General features: G+C 39.5%; 1 protein-coding gene and 1 long non-coding RNA gene across 5 annotated transcripts in view; both read left to right on the top strand.

The window, feature by feature from the left end:
• Positions 1-1,372: 1,372 nt before the first annotated feature.
• Positions 1,373-8,594, top strand: LOC103551691 (uncharacterized). Its single transcript, XR_545054.2, has 5 exons — positions 1,373-1,468; positions 1,988-2,115; positions 3,155-3,305; positions 7,085-7,278; positions 8,301-8,594. It is a non-coding gene; the product is annotated as an uncharacterized lncRNA (long non-coding RNA).
• Positions 8,595-15,936: 7,342 nt separating this feature from the next.
• Positions 15,937-18,015, top strand: part of CLEC14A (C-type lectin domain containing 14A) — a 30,076-nt gene continuing 27,997 nt past the window's right edge. The window contains exon 1 of one of the 4 annotated variants that reach the window (XR_545055.2): positions 15,937-17,364. The gene's annotated coding sequence lies outside the window, so the exon portion shown is untranslated. The remainder of the gene's footprint in view (positions 17,365-18,015) is intronic. The other 3 variants (XM_070629349.1, XM_070629338.1, XR_011542502.1) reach the window with 3 other exon arrangements.

The raw sequence follows: 18,015 nt of genomic DNA, 5'->3' as shown, positions 1-18,015 counted from the left end.
GGGAGGAAGACATTTCCTCTACCCACTCTGGGTCCTTCTGGTCAGACAATGAACTAAATTCAGGTGAGACAGAATAACAGGAGAAAATTAAACAAAGCTTTATAACATGTACACATGGGAGAGACCCAGAAAAACCAAGTAACTCACCAAAATGGCAGAGGTTCTCATCTTAAATACCCTTTTCAGCTAAAGGCAAAGGAGGATGTCGGGGGTGGGAGGATACAGTGGTGGGAGATCACCAGAAAAGCACAGCAAACAAGAGTAAGGTTATTATACAAATTTAAGTCCTTGCCTTCTGCATTGATAAGAGTCTCTAGAGATAAGGTCCTCCCCATTCTTCCTGGTACAGAGAGGGGAACACCTTTACAGATGGAGATTTCCTTTACAAATGTAAATGTCTCTTACAAAGGTAACTTCTGCTTTTCAGAGTTTCTCTCATGTCTGCAGTTTTTAAAAGTAACCAGCCCAAAATAATCCTCATGCCAAAGAGACATATCTTCAGGTGGCCAATTCCAATCCCCTGCAGTGGACATGCTGGATTTTGAAACTTGTATTTCAGTTTCACCTATATTTGGACTTTCTAGTCACCTCTACTTTTAAAAATTTCAAATAATGCTTTTAGTTTGAAGGAATAATACATCATATTTGAGACTGTAGTTAGTGGCTTGCTTATATACAGTCATATTATCGCACTGTTTTAGGAGTAAATAAAAGAACTGTAACAGTTCAATAGATAATTTTCCTTTTTCTGGAACGTCCCACTATTCAGTGCGGTATGGATGAAAAGTAAGCATTTAGTCTAACGAGAAACTACTTTTCACTACCATACATAGCACTTTCCCCATCAGTAAAATTCATTCAGTAGTACAAATATATACTGAGCCCTTACGATGTGCCAGAAGCAGTTTAAGTCTCTAGAACTGCAATGCACCTCGAATATCTTATTTATAAAGACCTATTTTCATTAGAAAGCCCTATTTAATAGTAACTCTTCTATTTAAGAGTAACTTCTGCTTAATAATAACTCTTCTTCGGCTGTTAATCTCAAAACAGGTATTTTTAATCAGCTGTACATGTTCACCACTTACAAAATATTACATTATCTATTGGATGTAGAAATGCTTTTCCACTTTCGCAAGTCAGAAAAAATTTTAAAAATAAAAAAATAGTAATTTTAAAGAAAATGTCTGTTTTGCTTCTCGTATTTCATGCAACAAGCACAATACGATTTAGAATGATGCTTGTAATAATTACATGGGACTCCTCCTGAAACTTTTGAAACTTAACTTTGTTTTAATAGCAGTCTAGTGACTTCTGAGGAAATCCCTCTAGGGGAAGTAACGGGTGGTACCAAGACAGCCCATTTACGAATGAGGAAGTGGTGGTTACTTAACCTAGACTCAGGTTCAAGTCAGAAAGTCAAGGCAGAATCGTCTGAGTCAGAGCCTGTTGTTAAAGCTCTAAAAAGGTAATGATTTCTTTTCCAGCATGTTTTTCAGATTATTGATTGATCCCAAGATCATGTAATAATTTTTGTAGTTTCTCTTTTGCTTTGTGTCAGTAGCAATTGCTACTTGTCACCAGCATTGAGAAGGGATCAAGAGGTTAGAGAAGCAGCACGTGGATGTGTTAAGTGAGCTGCAGGAATACTAATGATATAATTGTGTGTGTGTGCCCGTGTGTGTGCATGCGCGCATACGTATGCGTTGACTAATCAACATTCTAACAGGAAGCTAAAGAACTCACAATAAATCATATTAAACAGTTACAAGATATTAGACAGCTGCTTGAATTTTTATCCAAGACTTTTTTGAATTATATTTTTTAAGTCTTTTTAACAATTGAAGCTTTCTGCCTTTCTCAGTCACCCAAGGTAAAGTAATACCAGATTTTAACATTCATATTAAATACCACCTTTAGGGAGAACTTTTTCAATTGATAACCTTTGTATCTACACTCCCCTGGAAATTTCTTTTGTTTTTCTCAGTGTGTTCAAATTCCTGGCTGGAGATCTAAGAAGAGAGGAAGGAGCACATTCAGAACTGGGGGTCACAGCAGAAACTTTAAGCCAAAAGGAGCCCTAGTGTGCGGAATGGCACTTGCAGGAAGCAGCTGGTAATAATAAGGCATTTCACAAATTCAGTTGTCTTCCCTAAGTTTGCCGATATTCATTCTGTCAGAATTCAAGCACTGGGCTTTTAGAATATGCTTCAGAAATATGTGGTCCCTGCACTAAAGAAAGGGCATTCGATGCCTCTGGGGGGCTTGGAAAAAGGGCTGTAAAGAGAAGCTTGGGTTGCCACGATCTTTGGGGCCTCACTTTCTGGAATCACCCATGTTACCTCTTTTTGGCCTCCCTAATACAACATGCACTTGCCTTTTTTTGGGGGGCGGGGGGGGGGGAGATTAGCCCTGAGCTAACTACTGCCAGTCCTCCTCTTTTTGCTGAGGAAGCCTGGCCCTGAGCTAACATCCATGCCCATCTTCCTCTACTTTATATGTGGGACACCTACCACAGCATGGCGTGCCAAGCAGTGCCATGTCCGCACCCAGGATCCGAACCGGCGAACCCTGGGCTGCCGAGAATGTGCGAACTTAACTGCTGCACTACCAGGCCGGCCCCTGCACTTCATTTTAAGAGATCTCTTAAATGATGTTGTCCAATGACCTGCAAATCCCAAGTTAGGTTTATGCATGGACCTCCCTGGCCTCATGACCACACCTATTCCAACTTGGGTTCTATAGACTTGCTCAGTCTCTCTCTGTCCTTGATTGTGGATAGAGCAATATCTTAACTCTAGTGACAGATATAAAGGTGGCTTGGTGACCCGTGAGTTAATCTGGCTACACAGTCACTCAAGAGCACCACTCAGTCATCTTTTCTGATCCTTTGGAGCCAACCTCAATAGGCCGAAGCTCTGTAGTTCAATAAGATGTTTAAAAACAGAAGCTCCTGAGCACCTCAGGGGTCTGACTCCTGATGTTACCACTGCCACCCGGAGTCAGGAGCTCCATCAGATGCTCAGAGTGCAGCCCAGGGCCCCTGCAAATGAGAGGCAGAAGATATCAATTTCCCATGTTCAGAGCCTTCTAAAACTGCACTTTGAGTGTTGCTTCCCCCTAGGCATTAGGATCATTTATCCTTTGTTATCAGTGCTGTTCTCTGACCTGGAGCTTGGAGGCCTGGCTATTGTAAACCCACAGAAGAAAACTCAGAACTTACGCAGAATTATTGATTGTTTTCTCCACCCAGAAGAAATCGTTTTTCCTGGAAAGTCAGCCATATGGTGCCACAGAGGTGGAAGGTAAGAAAGAAGTTAGCCAAACAAGAATATGACTTTTCTTTTATGTATGTAGCACTTTCACTTGCCTCATGCGTAAAAGTCATTCAGTTCAACAAATACTTATTGAACCCTTACTATGTGACACACAGTTCTAAGTACTAGATGTTATCAGTGAACAAAACAGGCAAACTACTTCACGTCATCCAGCTTCTGGTTCCTTCCCAGGGCCATTGTAGTAATTGAGACATGTAATATATTTGGCATAGTGCCTGGCATATTAAAAACTACATAAGATGCAGATTATGTTTAATAGAATATAGGAAAAATGGCTGTGTTCCAGGTAGAGCTTAATTTAATCATCATTTATCATTGCTATGATGAGTATTGTAAAAATGAAGGATTTAAATAGATACTTTCTAAGTCAAAACATGACAAAATATATCCTTAAAGTCAGTGGTAAAATGACATTAATCTAACGGTTGATATTCTGATTTTCACAGCAATATTCTAGTGTGAGTATTAACCTAATCCTAGCATAATTTATAAAATTTAAATATTAGTTCTTTTTCCATTTGTGAATAATGCTGAAATCTCATCCCAAGTGTATATTCTCTTTCCTGAGAGAAGACACACATTTGATGAAAAGGATTTTGTGAAATATTTTAAGATGCTTTAAAAAAGAGAAATTTAGCAATGCAATTTTCTGTTATTAAAAAATGCCTCAATCTTTCCAGTATTTCTTCCATTTTTTTCTGCAAATGCGACTCACTTGAAAATCAGCTTTTCGATTGCTTTTTGATCTTTAGAATTTGAAGATATCTGACGACTTGCAAGACTGTAGAGTTCCCTTTTTAAAAGTTTGACACTTTTAATAACGATCGCCTTATTTTGTACTAAAATCCTCAATAGTGTATTAAAAATATTATTCTTTATTATGTAAGTAAGCCCTGAGTGGAACTACAAAGACCAGAAAGTGAATCATCGTTGGAAGAGTCTTGACATTCTTACCAAACAAGAAGAAAAGAAGAAGCCTGATAGAACTTAATTTTTTCCTGTTGGTTAGAATATTACAACAGCGATAGTAAGTGACAATCCACATTAAATTTTAAAATCTATTATAATATTAAGCATCAAAGAAAGGAGTTGTTCATCAGATACCTTTTGTCTTTATGAAATTAGCACTGGTACTGTTTGGCAGTGATGGGAAATTTCCTTAAAATATCCTCCTTTTGAATGGCTGTTCCTATCCATTAAGACGCAACCTGAAAGAGAAAACTGACCCTAAGAATTATGACCTTCTGTGCCTATGTGCTGTTCCTTTTGAGTTCCAAGATATACTTTTCTCAAAGATATCATTTTTCTCTCCATAAGTTTAGATTTGTTTTAAAATATCTCAACTTGTTATAAACAATCCAAGATGACTCTGAGATTTGTGTTAAGGGCAGTGTCCGGAATTTTGGTGCCCAGGTTTTTAGACCCAGCCAATGCTAGATGCTTTTGTTTGTTTGTCAGAATCATTGCAAACCCACAGAACGTTCTCAGACCATCCGTGAACCCTATGATGATTCAAAGTACATAAATGTGACACATATTTAGGACGAAACAGTTCCATTCTTTCTATTTATATCCAAACCCATTTTACGAAGATGGTTTTGTGGTACGTTACAACGTCTCATTAACTTCACTCCACAGATAGAGAAAAGGAGGAAGGAATTGTCTGTGTGTTTTTTTACTGTCTTTGGGTTGATGTAACGGTTTGCAATTTGTCTCACAGAATCCTATAGCAATTTAAAATGGAGTGTAGTCTCTCAGACTCTGTGAACAAGTACAAGCTGTGGTTAATGAAACTTCCTTCAAGGTAATTTGGGTTACCTAGCAAACTTCTTCAGGGAAGCTCAAAAAAGGTGCCATTTTGGGGCTGGCCCCGTGGCCGAGTGGTTAAGTTGGCGCACTCCACTGCAGGCGGCCCAGTGTTTTGTTGGTTGGAATCCTGGGTGCGGACATGGCACTGCTCATCAAACCATGCTGAGGCAGCGTCCCACATGCCACAACTAGAAGGACCCACAACGAAGAATATATAACTATGCACCAGGGGGCTTTGGGGAGAAAAAGGAAAAAATAAAATCTTTAAAAAAAAAGAAAGTGCCATTTTGGAAAGAGACAGTATTATATCTAAGACTGCAATGCTTTCTCCATGTCCCATAGTGGGGGCTCTGATCGTCATGAGGGCAGGAGGGGTCACTGAGCAGGTCTTTGCAGAGGCCTTCCTAGTCACACTATCACGTCATGCTACTTCTGTTCTCTGCGTAGCTCTTATTAATGCTGATATTTTTATTATTTAATTAATTTCTTTGTTTACTTATTGTCAGCTTCCCTTTATTGGAATGTGAAAGGTGGCTGAGGAGGTGACATTTAGACAGAGATTTGTGTGATAAGAAAGAGTCCAAGAAATCTCAGGGTAAAGCATTGCAGCCAGAGTGAGAATAGCTCATTCCAGAACCCTAGATGGAGAATGAGTTTGGCATGTTTGAGGAAAAGAAAGGACAGGGTATCTAGAGCACAGCAGGTGGAATAATGTGGAAAGATCTTGGGGAGTCAGAGAAAGGCCTGGTCACATGGAGCTTGGTTGTATTATATTCTAAGATAACAGCCCTGGGGGGCTTCCAGCTGGAGTGACACGATCTGTCCTAAAGTATCTGGCTTTGGCCCCTGTGCCAACAACAAACTGAGCGAGGTGGGGCAGGAGTGGAAGCAGAAAGACAGTCAGGAAGGCACTGGAATATCCCAGATGAGAAGTATCATTGGGTTGAACCAGGAAGGAAGTGGTGGAGATGGAGAGAAGTGGTTGGATTTGGGATATATTTTGGAGGTAGAGTCACTGAGACGTACAGGTGGAGTAGAGATGAGAGCTGAGGGACAGGGAGCACTCCATCTCCATTCCCCCGACTCTCCACGAGCGCTCTGTTTTTCTTGTATTTGTTTTTTTGTATTGAAGTAAAACTTACATTCGGTAAGTAAGCAAATAGTAAATGCCAAGTTTGTCGACATTTTGTATACATATATACTTGTTTAACCAAATCAGGACATAGATACTTAACCACACCCCAGAAAGCTCCCTGGAGCCCCCTCCCAGATACATCATCTGTGCTCCAGTTTGGTGTCTCAGCTGTGGGGGATGTGATTCAGATGTCTGGTAGAACCTTTTGGCAAATTCAAGCCTAAAGATGCATGTAAGAAACACTTTCTGTAACTCTGGAAATTTACCAAACCTGCTCTGACAAGCAGATCCTACACCTAGCAGCAAGATTGGGCTATTGTTAAACACTTCTAATAGGTGGGTATGTAATACACATACAAATACCTTCCATGTGATAAAGAACACGAGATTTAAAATAATCAATTCAGTGCTCTCAGAAATGTTAAGGAGGGAACTAAATTGGTTCTAAAGCAATTTGATTATTTTTTTAAAAAATCAGTGGTAGGCAGCCTTGCTTTACGGTAAAGGGAATCAGAATACGAAATGGAGGACCTGGATTCAAGTTCCAGTTCTTCTGTTAACGAGATGTGGGACTTTGGAGAAATTACTTAAATTCTCTGAAATGCGATTTCCTTATCTTCAAAGTGGATAGGACTGGAAAGGCTTCAAGGAGAGAATGAGACAGGACATGGAAAAGATCTCTGAAAGTCTGTGTGCCTCAATAATAAGGTGGCCAAAACCTAATTTCAGAGACAAGGAAATTGTGCATCTAGGTGCGGTGAATGGCAGCCATGTTTCATCACTGTTTTCTCTTGCTCATCAGGCACCACACCCCTCTAAGGAATGCTCCACTTCTGACCGACTCCTTTCACATCGGCAACTGTTACCACAGTTCTTGTCTGAGACCCCAGAGAGCTGTTCTGAATTGTCTTTTGGATTAATCCGGGCACCCCTCCATTACTGTTAGCTTCTAGTAGTCATGGAAATTACAAGTTGTCCTGTTTAGTGTGGCAGCTGGTAAGCAAATAGCACCCTCCGTTTTATGTCATAGTTCTTGGTATTTGGGAATTACCAAATTTGAAAATTCAATAGCATCATTCTCTGCATTGTCTTCACACAAGCCACCGGGGAAAGGTCCAGGAAGCCACTGACACCACATTAGACACCTCTGAGCGATTTGGTACAAAAGCAGCTGGAGTCTTGCTATCTCAGCTGCTGCCTATAGTAAAAGAGTAATTAGAATTTCTTCCTTAGAGAACAAAAATTTCAGTAAGTATACATTTCTTTTAAGTATGTATGGAAAATAGGCTAATAGAAAATTATGCCAGAGGAGTAAAACGTGTTATGCCAAGTATTAATTATATATGTATTAACTAGTACATAAGATAATTCTAAGTTTAGAAAGGAGATCAAGGTTAATTTTATTACCAAGTGCCCTTGGCCCTACTCATTTAATAGTAGAAGATACATAATCTATCAAAGTAAAAAAAAAAAATGGTTAAAGCACTTTAAAATCACTTTAACAAGGTCAGAAATGAAGTTTTCAGATATTCTTTCCAGGATAAGTACAATGTCATGAATTTAATAGCAACTAAAAATAAATTTAGACTTTTGACACTTTTTTTTTCTGAGGGAACACAGAACCTTGAAAATACCTTGGGGGAAATTGCTAACCTCTCTGGAAATTAATGAGATCTTACATTATCCCTAAAGGGTTACGGGATATTTTCTAATTCTGCATTGCAGATGGGAAACCAAAGAGTTTGGCCATGGGTTCTATTTTCAGGGGCAGACTGAAAAGGACTCTTGCAATGCTCTTCTCTTTTCAGTTTGTCCATCATTTGGTCTTGTCTTTTTTCTAAGACAGAGTGGGCAGATAATATTTGTTCTTTGTTTAGGAGTCTTATTTCAAAGAGATCTCTTATTTCACTGAAATTCCTGGGCATACTCTCTGGAATATTTAGAGCTAAATGAAAAGCTTAGTTTCTAGTATGTAATATTGTACTTTATTTTCCAATTATTTGATGCCCAACCTGCAGGATTATACATCCCCATATGTGGTCATATGACACAGTGACACCAGTCTGGACCATGTGACTACTTGCCCAGTGGAATGTACACAGAAGTAGAGTATACTGTAACCAAGCAGAAGCTTTGAGAACCCTAGTGTCCTTCAGCCATTTCTCCCTCCCTCTGCAATGCCAAAGTCACACCCCCACAGGAACTGCTCCTTTCAGCCTGGCTCCTGGAATGAGAAGATAGATAGAGAGGAGCTGCAGCTGATCCACAGATGACTCGTAACACGAACAAGAAATAAATCTTTATTAGTGTAAGTCATTGAGATTTTGCCTTTGTTTGTTCATGCAAATAACCTAGCAAAATTTGATAATACGCAGTCCTCACTACACTGTGATAGATTTAAAATAAATGACTATTTTAGTTCTAATGTGTAGAAGCAGATATGACTTGGAAATTTACATAAAAGCTTGATCTTTGCATTGGGTTCATTGTCATTGAGTTTTCACCATTTAAATCACAGCCTTGTCCAGGTACTTGGATAAAAGAAATATGTGCCCCTTGGGGCTGGCCCGGTGGCACAGCGGTCAAGTTCACACGTTCCACTTCTCGGTGGCCCAGGGTTCGCTGGTTCGGATCCCGGGTGTGGACATGGCACTGCTTGGCACGCCATGCTGTGGTAGGCATCACACATATAAAGTAGAGGAAGATGGGCACGGATGTTAGCTCAGGGCCAGTCTTCATCAGCAAAAGGAGGAGGACTGGCAGTAGTTAGCTCAGGGCTAATCTTCCTCAAAAAAAAAAAAAAAGAAATATGTGTCCCTTATAAAAGAGACGAAGGTTAAGCTTCAGTGTAGCACTCAACTGTAAAAAGGCAGATGAAAGCTCAGCAGACTCTTCACATTTATGGATTGAAAATTGCCCGTGTACAACGATTGTTAAATTGGTGACTCATGGAGATTTGTGATTTTGCTGAGGTGTTGGTTTGAATGGTGTTCTTAGTGAAGCTGGAGTGAGTCAGCCGCCATGGGAGGCCTAGTCCAACTCTCCTCACAGCATAGTCTCTGGACCAGTGGTGTCAGAATCACTCGGGACCTTGTTAGAAATGCAAATTCTCAGGTTTCCCCCCAAACAGACTGAATCTGAAACTCTTGGGTTGAGGCCCAGCCATCTGTTTTAAACAACCTTCCAGATGATTCTGGTGCTTGCTAAAATTTGAGAACCACTCGCCTTGTCTTTTTCCCTGAAGGGCTTTGCTCCTCTCTCTACCACATCGTGGGACAGGACCTAGAAATCAGCATTTTAAAAGCTTCCTTGTGATTCCTGATGTGGCTCACTTTCACTGGCTTGCATTTTAAGAGATAATATAATAGTGTTATTTAGAACATAATTTCACAGTCTAAAAGTGCACATGCAGAAAGAGTTTGGTATACGGCACATGTCAACAATTTAAGGTAATAAACTGATGTTCAAATACTTGTTATCATAATGAGTATCGGCTTTTATAAAACAGCAAAGCACAAATATGGTCCCAGAGTGTCTCCAACATCCCCAACAAGGAGGTAGGCTGCTGTAAAGAGCACAGATTGTGAAGCTCCAGGCCCTGCTTTCCTCAGCCTCTCGTTCTACTGCCGGCTCCTCCCGTGGTGCTCGCGGCCCTGAGGAGGGGGTCCCACTGAGACAGGAAATGAGGAACCCGAAGTTTGGAAAATAGCTCCCCAGGGGTAGATGCCTTAATTTAAAACATTAAGGCAGAAATCAAGTCAAGTTGGGAAAGGTAGCTCTGTTTGGGGTGTGGGTCAGGATGCAGAGGGATCTGAATTGGAGGCAAAAAAACAAAAACAGTAAGAAAGAAAAACAAAAGAAAAGAAGGAAGGAAGAAGGGAAAGAGGGAAGGAAGGAAGAAGGAAGAAAGAAGGAGGCAAGGAGGGCAAGAAGGAAGGAAAGAGGAAGAAAGAAGGAAGGAAGGAAGATGGAAAGAAGGAGGAAGGAATGAGGGAGGGAAGGAAACAAAGAAGGAGAGAAGGAGGAAGGAAGCAAACAGGGAAGGAAGGAATGAAACAAGGAAGGAAATGAGCTGTCAATCACAATCTGTTTTAAGGGCTAACTTCCCATTTGTTGTGCCAACATTATGCTCGTATTAATTAGCACCCGAAGACTGGATGTGTTGCTGGTCTTAACGCACAGAAATATCTCCTGTCATTAGAATGTAAAGGCCACTGGAGCAGGACCCTTGTCCGTCTTGTCAACACTTCACTCCAACCGCTGATCAGTCAGTGAGCCCAGAGGTAGCTTTCCTGTGAAGCTGAGCCTCAGGCTTCCTCCCTCGCACAGGGCACTTTCAGAACACATAATTTTATTTTTGTAATTCTGTATTATTTTTATTAAAGAGGACCCTTAGAATTGTATAAACTTCAGATCTCCTCAAATATGGATCCACCTCTGGTTAGGAGGCAATAAATTGAGGTGAAATACACTTGGACAAAGGTGCTAGCAGGAACATGGAAAGGGAAAAGATTAAATCAATGTTAGAAGGAAATCTGCTGTACCTGGTGATTGAATGGATTGCAGAAGGAGGAGAAAAAGGAAATAAAACGTGAACAATCCTATTTCTTTCTTTGATGGTATTCCTAAGTTCAAAGAACAATCATCTATAACAGACTAGGTATCTGGATATCAGCTAATATATAAAAGTCATCTCAATGATAGATTTCTTGCCAAAGTGAAGAAATAGCTAAACTCTACTATAATTAGGTAGATTACAAACTGGTGAAGTGACTGTACCAAATGACACTGATTGAAGGTTTAACATAAATCTAGAAGTTTCTAGGGGTGCATCAAATGCCCAACTCTTTATATCTCTTCTTTTCAACATGTTTGTCAATAATTTGGACCAAATTATAATCGTATACTCAATACACTGACATATGGGACATGATTTTGAGAAGACGAGAAGATTAAACTAAAAACTGAAAAGAAGGCAGAATTAGATTCTAAATCGTTTTAATTAGGATACACAACTTGGCAGCAACGTTGTTAGAACTGACTGAGTTCACTTTGTGTCAAGTTTATGATGTCTACCCACAAAGGCTAATGTTATCCTAGACCACATTAATAGAAATGGTTTCTAGACTCTAGAATGAAGGACACAGCAGCCTCGTTTGGCTCCACAATGTTCACTGCTGTCTTCAAAGAGTGGGCTGTTGATATGTTCTATCCGTTAAGACGGTTCCATTTAAACCCCAAAGGATAAAATGAGGATGAACAGCAGGTTTGATTTTTATCACAATTTTTTTTTAGGGGGTGAGGAAAATTGGCCCTGAGCTAACATCTGTGCCAATTTTCTTCTATTTTGTATGTGAGACACCACCACAGCATGGCTTGATGAGTAATGGGTAGGTCGGTGCCTGGGATCCAAACCTGCAAGCCCTGGGCTGCCAAAGTGGAGTGCACAGACTTAACCATTATGCCACAGGGCTGGCCCCTTATTGCAATTTTCTAAGAAAGATAGAAAGATAGAAGCAAAGTAGTGAGTTGCCTGTTGCATGTGTTCAATCAAGGCTGGAAGACAACCACTTAGTAATCATTTTTAGGGGAGATAGCATTAGATAGTTGGTTATTTCATGTAATTTAAGTTAATTTTTTAAACTCAGAGTTTTCAGGATTCTATTACTCTATGACTGTGATATTTTTTATTTAAATTCCAGATTGTTGTTCCCACTGTTTCTAAGTTGTCCTTTTAACTACTAATCGAACTGGTAGCAATCCACAGCATGTTCCTTTCTGTGTTCTCAGTTTCATGTGAAGGATCCAAAAGATCAATTCTTACTGAAAACTCATCTACTGTTTATTCTTCTGTTCAAGCAGAATTCAATTTGTTTACCTATAGTAAAGCTTAATGAAGTGTAGTTTCTGGCATGATTAAAAGGGTTAAATAAGTTATCTTCACAAAGTAAAGACAATGTGTAGATTTCCATGGCGAATGGCTGAGGCTTATAAACTCTAACCTCATCATTCCAGATTTTTCAGCTGAAGTTTTCTTGAAAAGGACTGTGTAGTCATACTCGCCCAAGTTCTCAACCAAGTGACTATTCCATTAGGATTAATAAATAATGTCAACTATCTTTTGCCCAAAGTTATGCTAGAAAATATTCTTTTGAGGATTATTTTTCTATTTGATACATATGCCAAATTTTCACAGTAAAAATATTTGGGGTCTTGTCTTATTTGGACTAGTAGCACTTAGTTTATTTTCTTAAAGGTGAATGAATAAAAAGGTCATTTAATAACAAAAGAGAGAGTAGAATTAACTTTAATGAGCAGTTAATCTTACCAAGCTTTCTTTTATAAAATAACAAAGACTGGATGACCAAATTTAGATTTAATTTTATTGTTTCCATGAAAGAGAATAATTAATTCTTCAATATAATCACCATAATTAAAAGGGGAAAAGCTCCTATTGATTAGTTGAAGTTATGTAAATATCATGAGCAGTCATGGGAAAAGGTAAAACAAAAAGTCAAGATGCGGAATCAATAATCATGTTCAGAAAATCACCAAATCGACGATCAATCTAACTGAATACAACCAACATAAAGAGGGACAAGAGGTAAAAGATAAAGTGTTATTACAGCATTTATAGTATATTTATCTTTTGCCCCCCAACATGTTTATAAATTAGGATTTGCCCTGTTACTTCACCAAAGTCTTTGCAGAAAACTTGGCAATGTAAGAGCACAGCTGGCCTCTCGATGACACCTGGCAACTGAAGCTGTCGTTACCCTGTCTAGGAACACTTCAATCTAAACGCTCCTTTCAAAGGAACAAGCAGAGGAGATCTATTCATTAAAAAGCAATAAGGTTGTACTTAAAATGACTCAGCCTTAAAATGACCCATCATACGTGTCATAGGCTCTTACTGAGCAGTGGTCCATGTTCCTTTATAATCAACATATGACAAACTCTGAAGAAATGATCAATATTTTACTTTTATAAAAACAATAGTAGAAAAATATGTGGAGTTCTAGGCCCTAGTGAAGTATCTAAAGTAAGAACAGATTGTGTACTGAGGCTTAAAAATCTATCTTAAGGGTGCCTTTTATTATATATCATCATCATCATCATTATCACCATATGCTATTATATTTAATTGCTGTCGTGGAACCTAATGTTGATCTCACAGGTCACCTAGGGTGGCACAAATTTGATAGGGTCTCAGTAAGAGAAAGAAAGTCTTCTAAGTAGTCTGATAGGCCCCTGTTTAGATATAGGGCTTATGTTCACTACAGTACCCTTAGCAGGAAACCTCAAGAATATCCGCGAGACAAATAAGAGCTGTAGAATTTAACGAATCCTTCCACAAGGAACCACAAGTCAAAAGAAGCACAAACTGGTATCTCTGTTGAAATGCCACCCTCTTCAAGAACTTTCCTGACCATCCATGTGACACAGCCCTTTCATGGCCACTCTAGTTGCTGACTGTGTTTGTTTTCATAGCGGTCATCGTTACCAGATACTGTGTAGCATGTTGATTTATTTGTTTATTGTCTATCTTCCCTTCTAGAATGTAAGGACTGAAATGTTGTTTAATTTGTTCCTATTCCTGCAAGCTGAAACAACGCCTAAGAAATTGGTGACTTTCAATAAATATTTGGTGAATGAGTGAAACCCAGGGGAGGTAGCGTACCTGCCAATGGATGAAAAGTGAAATCCTTCTGTCTTGTAGGCATTTGGGGTACTGAACAGCATTTTCTCAGACATTGCTAAAAGCATGTGAAAAATAGTACAAATTTCCCTGAACCCAATTTTCTCAATGTAATAGAGGGAGACGTAAAAATTCCAAAAAACCCTTAAAGCTTCCTCATGAAAAACATGCACGCTTCAAATTCTGTACATAAATGGCGTCCAGATTTTTTGAAGTCACCTTCTATTGAACTGATCATACGAAGAGCACAATCAGCAGTGTTGGAAGAATTGGATACATGCAGTCAGAGCCATATAAGTAAAATATTCTAGGCAGTTGAAATGCAGTTACAGTCCACTGCTCTCAAGAGGGAATTAACAAACAAATTCAGAAATATTCTGGGGATAATTAGCACCAGAGAAGTTGAGCTGAATGTAGAAAGAAAACATTTATAATACATGAGATACTTTTAATATTTTCATGAAACTTTCAGCATTGATGATTGTGTTGGGTTATTAACTTTGGCAAAGGAAAGGATTTGAGCACTGTCGCATTTGAGTCAGTAAGCCACAGGAAGCCGTTTACTCCATCACTTAGGGTTTTCAGTGAGTTTACACAGTGCGGTGGGGGACTAGCGAGCTTCAGAGATTTCTCTCATGGGGTCCAGAAGTGTTGAGAGAAGCCACTGAGGACAACTTTGATTCTCGCATCCTGTGTGGGAGGAAAAAAAAGACATTTACTGAAAGTGGACATTTCCCCAAACATTGAAAGATTATCTGATAGCGACTGAGGCAAAACTGGAGATATGCTTGCATTGAGGGAGCAATCTTTTTGGTAGCAACCAGTTTGAATTATGAAACAGAAGTATCGTACTTTCTTTCTGTGAAGGGAATGGTACTGTTTCTGTTTTCGTTTCCTATTAGGCACTAGTAGTACGAGAAAACTTAGTAATAAGCCGATCCTCTTTGATTTTTATTTATAAATACAAATCACATGTAATTTGTTATTAAAAAACAAAAAATCTACGATGGACTCTTCCTGAAGGATAGATGATGGCAGTTCCCTGAGGAAAGGAATGTTTTCTCCTAAGCAGTCAACTACCCTTAATGGCACAAATTGCAGGACTTTGAAACTATGACCCCTCTTGAAGTCGGAAGAAAATGGGGGTTAGCGTAGAGAACGTGAATTGCAATCCAGTCCACATGACTCTCTTCGGTTGGTCCTTTTCACTTATGCCTTTTAGCTTCAGGCTTTTAAAGCACTGGTATCTTCATTTTTTTCAAGTTGTATTTAATTTATTCAGCAGTGTGCCCTTCTGTTATGTGCAAGAAATGCTCATTTCTTCTCTGTGTCCTATCTGCTTTGCCGTCTTATTCAGTATCAACAAAACAATCTTGTTTATCAAAGAAGTCACCCAAATCAATGTTTCACATGCAATAGTAGTCTCTGAGTTCAGATGTACAACACTGCTTCTAACATTCTTTTCTTAATAACATTTCTTATTTGATATAAAAATAAGCTTCATATTTAATGTCAAGTGGGAAAAAGAAAACCATACTATGGCAATATTGTGACAAGGCCTTATTATAAAAAGACATTATTCTTAGGGTTTTAACTAGAAAGCATTAATGCCTGCCCATTTTCATACCCAAAGCCTGGGAAATACTTTGCATCTTTAAAGAACGTAGTAATGAAACTCTTGCTTTGATTTTTCTCCTTGCCTAATTTTTCAGCCCATTCTAACTGATTTTAGCATATTTTGTTTTCGTTTTAGGAGAGTTATTTTAGTCCTGTCTTTTATTTGACTTCATACTTCATTCTTTTCCTCCTTTTTCATTTTCCTGATTGAAACTTGATATATTCAAAGCAGGAAATGAATAAGAATGGCCTTCCAGGTTATTTCCTGAAGATAAAATTCAGCCTCAAATACAAGGAAAATAAAACCGAATTTCAAGACCCAGTTAAGGATTTTGAACAACAGAGCAGTTTGAGAAGTTTTTTATCAAGCCATTTTACGATGCCTAATCATTCTTCAAGATTTGCTATGTGGCTACGCACCAGTACTCTGCGTTCTTCGGGTCACTGAGTGAAGTTTACATTTTATCAACTGAAGGTGGAGAAAAGTTCTGAGCATTGTAATTTTTCTACAACACTAACCCTTTGGATTACAGGAACAGCACTATTTGTTTTGCAACGGGTTTCAGAGCTTAGCTTTCCTGCATTTTAATCAGGCTACACACACCTTCACGAGGTCGTGCTACTAAGCCTGGTGGTCACTCCTGGCTTCCTTCCCTTCCTCCCTCTCCTCTGCTCTGTATAACTTCTCTGGTAGTCCCATTCCGTGTATGTTCCAACCTTTGTAGTGATCTCCCAGTCCTTGCAAGTTGCGTTTTCTTTTTTTCAATCTGTTTTCTCTTTGTTTTTCAGTTTCTGAAGTTTCTATTGACATTTCCTTAAGCTCAGAGATTCTTTCCTCAGCCATGTCCATTCTACTAATGAGCCTCTCAAAGGCATTCTTCATTTCTGTTACAATGTTTTTGATCCCTATTATTTGTTTTTCATTCTTTTATTAGAATTTCCATCTCTCTGCTTATCTTACCCGTCTGTGCTTGCATGTTGCCTACTTTTCCATTAGAGTCCTTAAGTATCAGCCATCGTTGACTTAAATTCCTGGTCTGATAATTCCAACATACACGCCATGACTGGGTCTGGTTCTGATGCTTGCTCTGTCTCTTCAGACTGTGCTTCTTATCTTTTAGCATGCCTTGTGATTTTTTGTTGAAAAGGGGACAGGATGCACTGTGTAAAAGGAACTGCCGTAAACAGGCCTGTAGTAATGTGGCAAGGACACGGGGGCGAGGAAGCATCCTGTAGTCCTACGACCAGGTCCCAGTCTTTTAGTGAGACTGCGCCGTTGGACTGTGAACTTGACAAGTGATTCTCAGTTTTGTTTTCCACTTCTCTAGGTGGGACAGGATGACTAGAGGCAGCCGTTGTTCGGGATGTCCTTCCTCCTGTGTGGAAGGTTAGGGAGGCTGGAGTTGGGTATTTCCTTTTCCTCAGGTCAGTTCAGCTCTGATAAACCCCAGCAGGTTAAGCTCTGATTAAATAGTTTCTCTTAAAGGCAGACCTTGTCGAAACAGACAGTGGTCTAGCATATTTCAAAATGATTAACTTTCCCCTCCTCCTGGGGAGGCATAAGGGGATTTTTCTCTGCTCTTCATTATGAGAACATGGTAGAGTTCCTGGAGTAAAACTCGCAGAAAGTATGAGGGTCCCCCAATGGCTGGGTCTGCCTAGATTTTTCTCTCTCAGGCTTGTCCACACTGAGCCTCTAGCCATTCGTCAGCGGCAGTTGAGATTTTCCTAGCCCAGCGCTGGTCTCCACTGAGGTCTCTGATCAGGTGAGTGTGAACTTCTGTATCTGTGTGTCTGTCTCCGCAATTTTGCAGGCAGTGGGTTACCCTGTGACCTCACGTCTCTGAGAGATACAAGAAGAATCATTGATTTTTCAGTTTGTACAGCTTTTTACTCATTAAGATGAAGTGGTAACTTTTAAGTTCCTTATATGTAGGGCCAGACCCTGGAAGTCTCCCCATCTTTTCTTTCTGAAACTCTTCTCTTGGTTTTCCAGGAGCCTGTACTATACCTGTTCTCAGATTTCTCTGACTTCAGCCTCCAAACATGCCCCACAGCCCTGCTCATAACTTTTTGCCCTTCTCTCATATGCTCCACTTCACTTTGTCCCGGCAGAAACTTCTTTTACTCACGTTGTATCAGATGAGGCTGCCAGGTGAATGCTACCCGAATCTTTCTCTCTAGCCTCAAACCAGACTCCTCTAGTGGTGCATTCTCACTACCTGGAAGGGTCGAAGCATGAATAAATACCTGGAAACAAAAATAAGATGGCTGCTCAAAACCTCACCTTTTGTCCTGTCAATATCTATTTGATATGCCCCCAAAACAAATTCTTGCTCTTCCACCAACATTAAATCTTTTTCATAAAATCTTATGGTACTGTAAGAATTTAAGACTTTCGTTGGCGTATTGTATGG

Source organism: Equus przewalskii, chromosome 1, assembly GCF_037783145.1.
Source record: "Equus przewalskii isolate Varuska chromosome 1, EquPr2, whole genome shotgun sequence".
NCBI classification, from domain to species: domain Eukaryota; kingdom Metazoa; phylum Chordata; class Mammalia; order Perissodactyla; family Equidae; genus Equus; species Equus przewalskii.
Note: the sequence above shows the minus strand (reverse complement) of the source record. Positions and strands in the feature narration are given on the sequence as shown.